Here is a 10,188-nt window from a genome sequence, read left to right as displayed (position 1 = left end):
TTTTGGATCCACAATGACCTACATGAAAGAGAGAACTTCCTTGATGAGTAAAGTCAACTCTTGATGCTCTTGTGTTACATTAGAACTATTTGTGCTTAAAACATCAAATTATTGCCTTGTTGATAATTCATAAGTGTTGTGGGTAATTGTTGGTCCCAATTGATGTGTGTTTGATTCACCTTAGATTAGCTAGAATAGCTCTTATCTTGTGGAGGTGGGAATTACCTTATTTGCTTGAGGACAAGCAAAAGCTTAAGTTTGTGGGAGTTGATAAGTGAGAATTTTGACTACTTATTAGCGCCTTTTAGCTTTCGGTTTAGTCCAAAAGTGTCTAATTGTATTCCCGAAAACTGATGAAATATACTTACCTGCAGGAGTATTGGAAAATGAGACACTATGATAAAATCTAACTCAAGGAGGAATGATCTGAACTAGGACAAATATCAGGCACAGAAGCTCAAGTGCGGACCGTAGATTTCTATCTGCGGCCTAAGAATGTGAAGAAATATCAATAGAGCCCCAGTGCAAAGTGCGGACCGCACAATTATTGTGCGGCCGCAGAACATACGTAAGAGCCAAAGTTCATAGAGTTTCATTTCAAGATCAAGAAGAAATGCAGACCGCACAATAATTGTACGTCCGCAGAAACAGCTATGTGACCGCACTCAGGAAATGTGCAGTCCACATAAGAGCCCAGTGCGGCCGTACCCAGAATTGTGCGGACCGCAGAACATGAGAGATGCGGCCGTAATCTAGAATTGTGCAGCGGCAGAACCAAATCTTGTCAATATCTGAAGAGAAGTGCGGACCGCACATATAATTGTGCGGCCGCAGAACCTTCGAAAGGGCAATTTTGTTCGAAAATTCCAGCTTTGTATAAATAGACTACATCCACGAAATTAGGTCAAGTTTTGAATATTAAAAGTCCTGTAGCCGTTTTTCTTTACCCCTTTAGAAAACTTTAGCTTACTTTGGTGATTTAACATTGGATTTTTATCTTTTAATCTTGCAATATGAGTTTTATCATCTTTTCTTCTCTATTTTCCTCTATACCCATTATGAGTAGCTAGATTTTTAGCTAGGGTTGTGACTCAACCATAGTGTGTGAACCTAATGGGTGTTTAATTTATGGCTTGTTTATGATTAGGTATTTATTATTTAGCCTTGTTCTTGCTTTTAATTGTGGAATTAATGGTTGCAAACATTAGTTCATGCCTATTTGACTTGGTCTATACTTGAGAAAGAGAGACTTAGTCTAGGAAAACTCGGCTAACAAGAATTTGGGATAAAATAAAGATATTGGTAGTCTCAATTAAAGGGTTGAACCTAGAGATAGTAAAACCCGACTTGAGCATTTTATCAACCATTTTGTTCAATACCCATTTAAACTTGAGAAAGCCAATTTATGCAAAATCACTCTCTTACCAAGAGGCATTGAATGGGTATTTGAGTGTTGATTGCTATAATACACCCCGACCAACAAAATAAGCTTTAAAGTTTATAACCCGTTAGGCAAACACCTAGGAGAAGGTCATACCCCTAGGATTTTTATATATTTGAAAACCATCCAAAAATAATATTCTCTAGTTTTATATCTTTAGAATTGTAATCCTTAACACAATTTTAGAAGTAAAGACAAAGCCATATTTGTGGAAGTGCAACCAAGATACTTCACATGCTTTATCCAAATATATACCACTGATCCCATCTAAGCTCCCTGTGGATTCGATCCCGACTCCTTGTTGGGTATTATTATTGCAATCGACCGTTTCACAACCCCGAATAGAGGTGTGACTTGGACGAGATCAACGCCCGGATTCTTTTTGCCCCCATAGGGATAGCTAGCTACCTCTGGTGCCTGATAATTAAAGAATACCATGCAAAAATGAATGAGGTAGATGCGCCATGCATGTTCAACGAAGCACAACAGGCGCCGAACCGGGTAACTCTTGATAATTCTTGATAATTCTAATGTCTAATATAAGAATTAGTCCTTGATGATTATAATATCCCTTCTCATATTCGTAGGCCACGGTGCTCCACCATGAAACCTTCCTCCGGTACCGGGATGAGCTGAGCCAACTTGAAGCCGAAGTCAAAGAGCTTGCTGAGAAGAGAGGCATGTATAAGCTTCTCAGCGAGTAACGTGAAGTAGAAGTCAAAAGCCTCCGAGCCGAGTTGGACGCGTCTCAGAAAGAACACGCAGACCTGTTGGCACATGTAAATATCTTTGAAGTTAGTGATGATGAGCTAGACACGGTGTCTAACGGTCAGAATCCGCAGGTTCAGCAGAAGGTTGATCGTGTCGACCAGCTCCGGGTTGAGATGGACAAAGTTAAGGCCATGGCCGAAGAGTGGAAGGGCAAGATGGACGGATTGGCTTCGGAATAGGAGACTGCCCAGGATCAGCTGGCCTCGGCAGAGTCTCAACTTCAATCGATGAAGGAGAAAGCTGAAACCCGGTCCCAAAAGAATTGAAGACCTCAAGTCTAAGCTGGGTTCGGTCGTTGCCGCATGGGATACCATTGCCATTTTCCAAGGAGCTTAAAGTATCCAAGTCAGCGGGGAAAATAACCAGGGTCGATGCTAATGAGATGGTAACCCAGTATAAAAGCTGATGCTGAGGCAGCTCAGGAACGCCTGAAGGCCATCGTCAAATATGTGAGATGGCAGTCCCGGAGGGAGGCTCTCGAGGAAGTTCATGCTCAGGGGTTCGATTTATCGGCCGAGATTGATAATGTTAAGAGATTAAGGCCGAGGACAAGAAGTTGGCGAACCCCGAGGATGAGGAAGATTTCGAGGGTTCGGGCGGATCCGAGGACGGGGAAGACCCTGATGGCTCCTGTGATGAGCGGGCTCCGACGAAGATCGGGCTTCTTAGGTGCCTTGTAGATTTTTCTTTGATTTTGTACTTTTCTATTTTGTTGAGGCCGTTTGTCCTTTGTAAATATTTGTGTATATATATAAGGCTTTTTCCCTTCAATGAATTTGACGCTTATTTCTTTTTGTTTTTTTCTTTACGATTGCAAAGATTTTGAATGCCTTAGCACGTAATAGTTAGGTCTTGTTCGGAGGTTCGAACAATACTCATTCTTGGTATTATTTTGCTTAAGACTCGCGGGGGATTGGTATGACTGGAAGCTTTTCCCGAAGTGTTTACTTAGAATATTTTAGATTATAATTTTGCCGAGGGTAGTCTTTGAACCGGTTTAGAAATTTTGAAGGCCTTATGTTTTGGTTTAGAACCATTCTAGGACGACCGTAGCCTCTTAAGTTTGGGTGTTGCCCAATGGGTTTATTACCCCGAGCCATCTGGGCTTGCCCAGGGCAACAGTCCCCGAATGGCGATGGTCGTTGTCATGCCCCGAACTCGGGGAGCGCGACCGGCGCTCAGTCGAGTGAACCCGGTCAAGAAAACTTGTTAGACACTTTCTACTCACATCACTTATGAATACAAAGAATACATATTCTCGTTAATTATACGATAAGGAGACCATGTATACATACCAAATCGGTACCATTAGTTACTTCATTTTAAAGTCTCAAATTACACACACATGTTTCATAGTCTGGAGTGGAATAAATAATTCAAACACAATATAACTAGTTTGACTTCCCCAGTACCAATATACAACCCACACTATGTCTACGGAGCCTCTAATAGATACAGAAGAGTATTATGATAATGCCAGCAACAAGGCCCCGACTATACCTCAAATACAACACACAAGGAACAAAAGATACATGACCCCAAAATAAAGTGGGGCTGACCAAGTCTGACGGGAAGAGGGTGTACCGCTATCACTGATCAGTGTCTCCTGGTATGAAACCATCTGCATCCATTGAAGATGCAGTGCCCCCGGCTAAAGGGACGTTAGTACATATGGAATAGTACTAGTATGAATAACAAAATACCCTCCCAATAGAATGATAAATAATACAAGAAAGAATAATCATAATATCAATGGAAGCCTCAAACAACATCAAACCTCAATTAGGATCAAGACAGTGTTCAAATTAGTTTCCATATCTTAAATTGGGAGATTTTTAGTATCAATAATGTCACCTTTTACAATACCAATACCACCGTACTTTTAGCATGGAGTCCGATCACGACCCGATCGGCTAGGCCATCTCATTCGAGACATCAACCACAAATCATAATTTCAGCACAATCACCACCATGTGTGCGGCATGATTTCCGATCACGACCCGATCGGCTAGGCTGTCTCATTCGAGACATCATCCTTTTATACCAATCATTTTATTTCATACCTCTTTTACATCTTTTCATTTCAATGGCACTAGTGGCCATAATTATAAAATCATTCTTGGCACATCGGCCGCATTTAGTATTTCATGCTCACCTTTTTCACTTTCAAACATCACCATCATCAACAACAACAAAGCATTACAAATCAAGGTTTCTAGCACACATGTGAGCAATTAAGAGTCTTAGACACATAAAGACTTTTCACAAAATTTGGCATAATAGCCTTCGTTTGAACTTGACTTGACTTGAAGTCGAAACATCTTAAATGCACAGCCCATACTTTGAACACGTTCTCAAATGATGACATAACATGATAAAAGCATTTGGTATACATATTGAACATCCGTAGACTTTGAAGTTCGCGCACTGCCTAATAGGTTTAGTGCCACCGGGCTTCATAGCCCGAGCCATCCGGGCTTACCCATGACGAGAGTCCTCGAGCGGGGGTGATCTCTTGGATTCAGACAGAGGCAGCCCTTGGGCCCGATGTCCTTGAGGAACAAAATTAGACAAAATATGTATCTGCATGGTAGAAAATTTCTTTTATTTTTGTGCAACATACAAGATTGCAAATGTGTACAAGCTTCATGTTATGGCTTAAGTGGTCTATGTAGGCATGGTTCATTTGACCATTTTTCCCTTACAACAAATCCTATCCACCAAGTCCAGACTTGTTTGAGCATGAACTTTCCTCTCTTGCTAAAATCATTACCCGAGGGTGATAGCCCCCAGTATTCGAGGCCGATCTTAGAGAGGGATCAGATACTGTTGATGCAAACCTTGACTCTGGTTCACAGTCGGTCTTCAATTCTAAGTTAGCATGATTCACTGTTGTCTCATTAAAAACCTTGCCAGAAAACCCATTTGGGACAAAACCGGTTCAATGGAAAAAGAGTGCAATGCGGGTATTCAGGCCTAATAGTTGCATTATTCCTTGGTCGTTACCTTAGAATATTAGTCCAATCCGTAATATATTTAAAGAAAAGTAATGAATGGGGTCGTACCTTAGCAGTAGTATTATTTTAAGTGGGCGATATCCAGTTGTTCGGTAGCCGCTCATCGTTCACCGTTTCGAGTTTGTACGATCCTTTACCTGTGATCTCAATAATTCGATATGGACCTTCCAAATTTGGTCCCAGCTTCCCTTTGTTCGGGTTCCGGGTGCTCAGTGTCACCTTTCTTAACACCAAGTCCCTGACATTGAAGTGTCGAAGGTTGGCTCTCCAATTGTAATATCTTTAGATCTGTTGCTTTTGGGAGGCCAACCGGACGAGGGCGGCCTCGCGCCTTTCGTCTAACAGTTCCAGGTTAGTACTCATGGCATCGTCGTTTGGCTCTTTGGTCGCATATCATAACCTGAGGCTTAGTTCTCCTACTTCGACCGATATAAGAGCTTCGGCACTGTAGACCAACGAGAATGGGGTGGCCCCGGTACTGGATTTTGAGGTCGCACGATATGCCCATAGGACTTCGGGCAAGATTTCCTTCCATTTCTCTTTGGCGTCGGTCAACCTCTTTTTAAGGTTTTAGAGTATGGTTTTGTTCATGGACTCTGCTTTCCTATTTCCACTAGGGAGATAGGGCGTTGATAGGATACTTTTGATCTTATGGTCCTCGAAAAACTTGCTCACTTTGCTGTCGATGAACTACTTCTCATTGTCGCATATGATCTCGGTCGGTATTCCGAATCGGCATATTATGTGGTCATAAATAAGATAAATTGAGCCTTACCGGGCGCCCAAGGCAGGGGACCAATGATGTCCATTCCCTATTTCATGAACGGCCAGGGTGACAACACCGAATGCAGCGGTTCTCCAGGTTCATGGATCATCGGAGCATGCCTCTGACATTCGTCGCATTTTCACACGAACTCTTTTGCGTCTTTTTCCATATCGATCCAGTAGTAGCTGACTCTGATTATCTTCCGAACCAATGACTCGGCGCCCGAATGGTTCTCATAGGTGCCCTCGTGGACTTCCCTCAAAATGTACTCGGTGTCTCCCTGTCCCAGACATATGGTGAGTGGGCCATCGAATGCTCTTCTGAATAGGGTGCCATCTTCGGACAAGCTGAACCGGGCCGCCTTCATACGCAGAGCTCTTGATTCTTTAAGATCCGAGGGAAGTTTTCTGGTCTTCAGGTAATCTATGTATTTGTTTCTCCAGTCCCAGGTTAAGCTTGTCGAGTTTATCTCGGCATGGCCTTTCTCCACTACCGATTTCATGAGTTATACGACCGTTCCCGTGTTGAATTCATCGTCGTAGACCGACGATCCCAAGTTAGCAAGAGCATCGGCCTTGCTGTTTCGATCCCGAGGTACATGTTGCAAAGTCCATTCCCTGAATCGATGTAAGGTTACATGTAGCTTATCCAGGTATCTTCGCATTTGTTCCTCTTTGACTTCGAACATTCCATTGACTTGGTTCACCACGATGAGGGAATCGCACTTAGCTTCGACCAGCTCGGCCCCCAGGCTTTTAGCCAGTTCAAGACCTGCAATCATAACCTCATACTCAACCTCGTTAGATAATTTTACAATTCTAATAGATTGTCTAACTACATTACCCGTCGGTGGCTTCAGCACGATACTAAGTCCGAACCACTTTGCATTCGAGGTACCGTCCGTAAAGAGGGTTCAGATTCCGGAAGATGTCCTTGAGTTCAACAACAACTCTTTCTCGACCTCAGGAATTAGGGCTGGCGTGAAGTCGGCCACGAAGTCTGCAGAAATTTGGATTTGATGGCGGTTCGGGGTCGATATTCGATATTGTACCCGCTGATATCCACGACCCATTTGGCCAATCATCCCAAGAGATCGGGCTTATGCATTATGTTTCTAAATGGGTAAGTAGTCACAACACATACGAGATGGCATTGAAAATACGGTTTTAGTTTCCTAGAGGCACTTAGCAAAGCGAGCGCCAATTTTTCTAGGTGAGGATACTTAGTTTTGGCCTCGTCTAGAATTCTGCTAATATAATAGATAGGAAATTGTGTACCTTTCCTTTCCCGGACTAGGACTCCACTTACCGCTACCTCGAATACCACCAAGTACAGGTACATATGTTCGTCTGCCTTCGGAGTATGAAGCAAAGGTGGGCTAGAGAGGTATCGCTTGAGTTCCTCCAAGGATTGTTGGCACTCCAGGATCCATGAGAAGCTATTATTCTTTTTCAACAGTGTAAAGAACCGATGGCTCTTGTCGGAGGACCTCGAGATGAATCGACCCAAAGTGGCTATGCGCCCGGTTAGCCTTTGAACGGCCTTGACATTATTCACAACGGTGATGTCCTCGATGGCCTTGATTTTATATGGATTAATTTCGATTATCTGGTTGGACACTATGAATCCGAGGAATTTCCCAAACCCGACTCCGAATGCGCATTTCTCTATGTTCAGCTTCATATTGTATTTCTTCAGTTCGACATTTTAAACTTTGACTTGAAATCAAAGACACTTCAAAGAACAAGTGTGAAGTAGGGTGTGTTATGAAAATTTGTATCAAATTGCCACTATTATCCTTAGCCCCACGGTGGGCGCTAAATTGTTTACCCTCAAAATCGGATAACAATTAAATTTGTAAGTAGTTTTAAGGATATACGAATTAATTTGATACAAAATGATAAATTAAGTTAAAATGGACAAGTAAAGATGCAGTAAATTCAAACCACGTGAGGAGGATAATTCCATCCTTAGGGTAGCATTCACTCTCGATCTGGACTCACCGTGGAACAATTTTGATGAACGGGAGACAAAGCTGACAATAATAGTGAAAATAGTAGTATATTGCTTTGGAATGCGTGCTATAATGTGTCTCATGAATTATTAGACCCCCCCTCCCCCCCCTTTATATAGTAGGGGAATCCTACTCTAAGTACAACTCTATAAAAGGTAAAAAAATCTTCTGTTTAACTGATTGCCGGTTCTTCATCAATACGTGTCGAGATCCACATCGTGATATCCGGCCGATCGCGGATATTACGACCTTTTGTTGGTCGTGCTTGACTGCCCCACAATGTTCTCCGAAGTCTTTCAGGATTTGGATCGATCTCAAATCATAACCCCGATGTTCTCGAGGGCAGACAACGTGCCCCGGATTCTGACTCGGTGAGACCTTTGCTTCGATTCCGATCTTTTGCAATCATAACTCGAGCTCGTTTTACCTTATTGGAGGCCGGAGTGTATCATAAGCTCGGTTTTTACCCGTATACAGGACGTCTTCTAAGGGACAATTAAGGCGTGTTACTTTTACTTACCTCTAGCTACATATAGGTGCTTTAATATATCAGCTTGCCCGGTACTTACCAATGCTTTTATAAAAATTGCCATAGAATCAGCTGAAACGATATATAACAATGTCATCTATGTACTATTCCTTTTCTTGTGCCTGTCTCATGTCGTTGTCCACCTAGAGTGATTTCACCCTTTTTATTCTTTTTCATCTTTTGGACGTGCTTTCTTATATTTCTTAGTGGTTAAGATAGAACAAGGAATCAAATTAAGAGAATGCATATAAACAGAATATCAGTTTTATACTCTGGAATCTTATAATTTGCTTGAGCTTTGTCCTAATTAGTTGGGACATTTGTAATTGTTGGGATGCAAGTTTAGGAGCTGTTTTCCCCAGATTTAGCATTTTGTAATTTACATGTCCAAGGTACCCTAGATCGATGATAAGGTTGAAACACAATATCTCCACTATATTGATTTGTATATCTGGATTCTATTAAAGGGACCAGGAATAAAAACTAAAGTAGATTCAACTTTGGGCTCAAGATTCTTGGCTTTTGAAGTGGTGGTGGGGCAGGTCTATATATTATATATATATATATATATATATATATATATATATATATATAATAGAAGGATTGTAACGCACGGCTCAACATTGTTGGTGGCCTAAAGCAAAATTTTGATAAGAGGCCTTAATTTTTAATAAAAATTTTATATTTTTTTTTTTTGAAATTTATTTTTCCAACTTTTTTAGATGCAAAATTGTTAATAATTTTCTTATAATTGAGTTATTCTAATAATTCTTTTTCAACTGATAATATTGCTAATTCGATCCATTTAGCTTCTCATGAGACATTGTTGATCCGATACAAGATTTTATCAATCTTAATTTAGAAATTTTTTTGTCATGGAATGCAATTGTTATAGTAATATTATTCTATAAGGAATATTGACATTTGAAAAAAAATAAAGTCTTGTTATCTTATTAAATATATCGATTAGAGTCTTATCTTCTACTTGTAATATTTTCTTTAACGTTACATAATTTGAAAAATAATTCTAAACTATCATGTCAGAGTGACTATTATGTTTTAACCGAGACAAATAGCTCGTTTGGCCAAGCTGCAAAAATCAGCTTATTTTGAGAAGTGTTTTTCTCAAAAGTACGTTTGGTGAGAAGCAGTTTGTGTTTGACTAATTTATTTGAAAATCACTTCTGAACAGCAATTAGTGTTTGACCAAGCTTTTAAAAACTGCTTCTAAATATATTTTTTTCAAAAGTACTTTTGGAAATAAGCTACTTTTTTCTGCTTCTCCAAAACTGCTTCTGCTTCTCCTCAAAAACACTTCTTTTCTTCCAAAAGTTTGGCCAAACACTTCAACTTTGAAAAAAAATACATTTTCTTGAATAAAAAGCGCTTCTAGGATTGGAGAAGCTTGGCCACACAGACTATTAAGTAAATATTTTTTCAGATTTATATTATCTAGTGATCTCAATTTCTATCTACTAAATAAATAAGTAAAGATATTTTTATACGCTTCGGGTTATTCAAATCTCAACGGTCAACATCAATAACAAATTAAAAAAAATTTCTTTTTTTATATTAAAAATTATACTTTTTAACCTTAAGTTAAACAATATTTTGTATAAAAGATTAATTTATAAAATTACAACCAATGTA

This window comes from Nicotiana tomentosiformis, chromosome 2, assembly GCF_000390325.3.
Source record: "Nicotiana tomentosiformis chromosome 2, ASM39032v3, whole genome shotgun sequence".
Lineage (NCBI taxonomy): Eukaryota > Viridiplantae > Streptophyta > Magnoliopsida > Solanales > Solanaceae > Nicotiana > Nicotiana tomentosiformis.
This window is presented reverse-complemented; position numbering follows the sequence as displayed.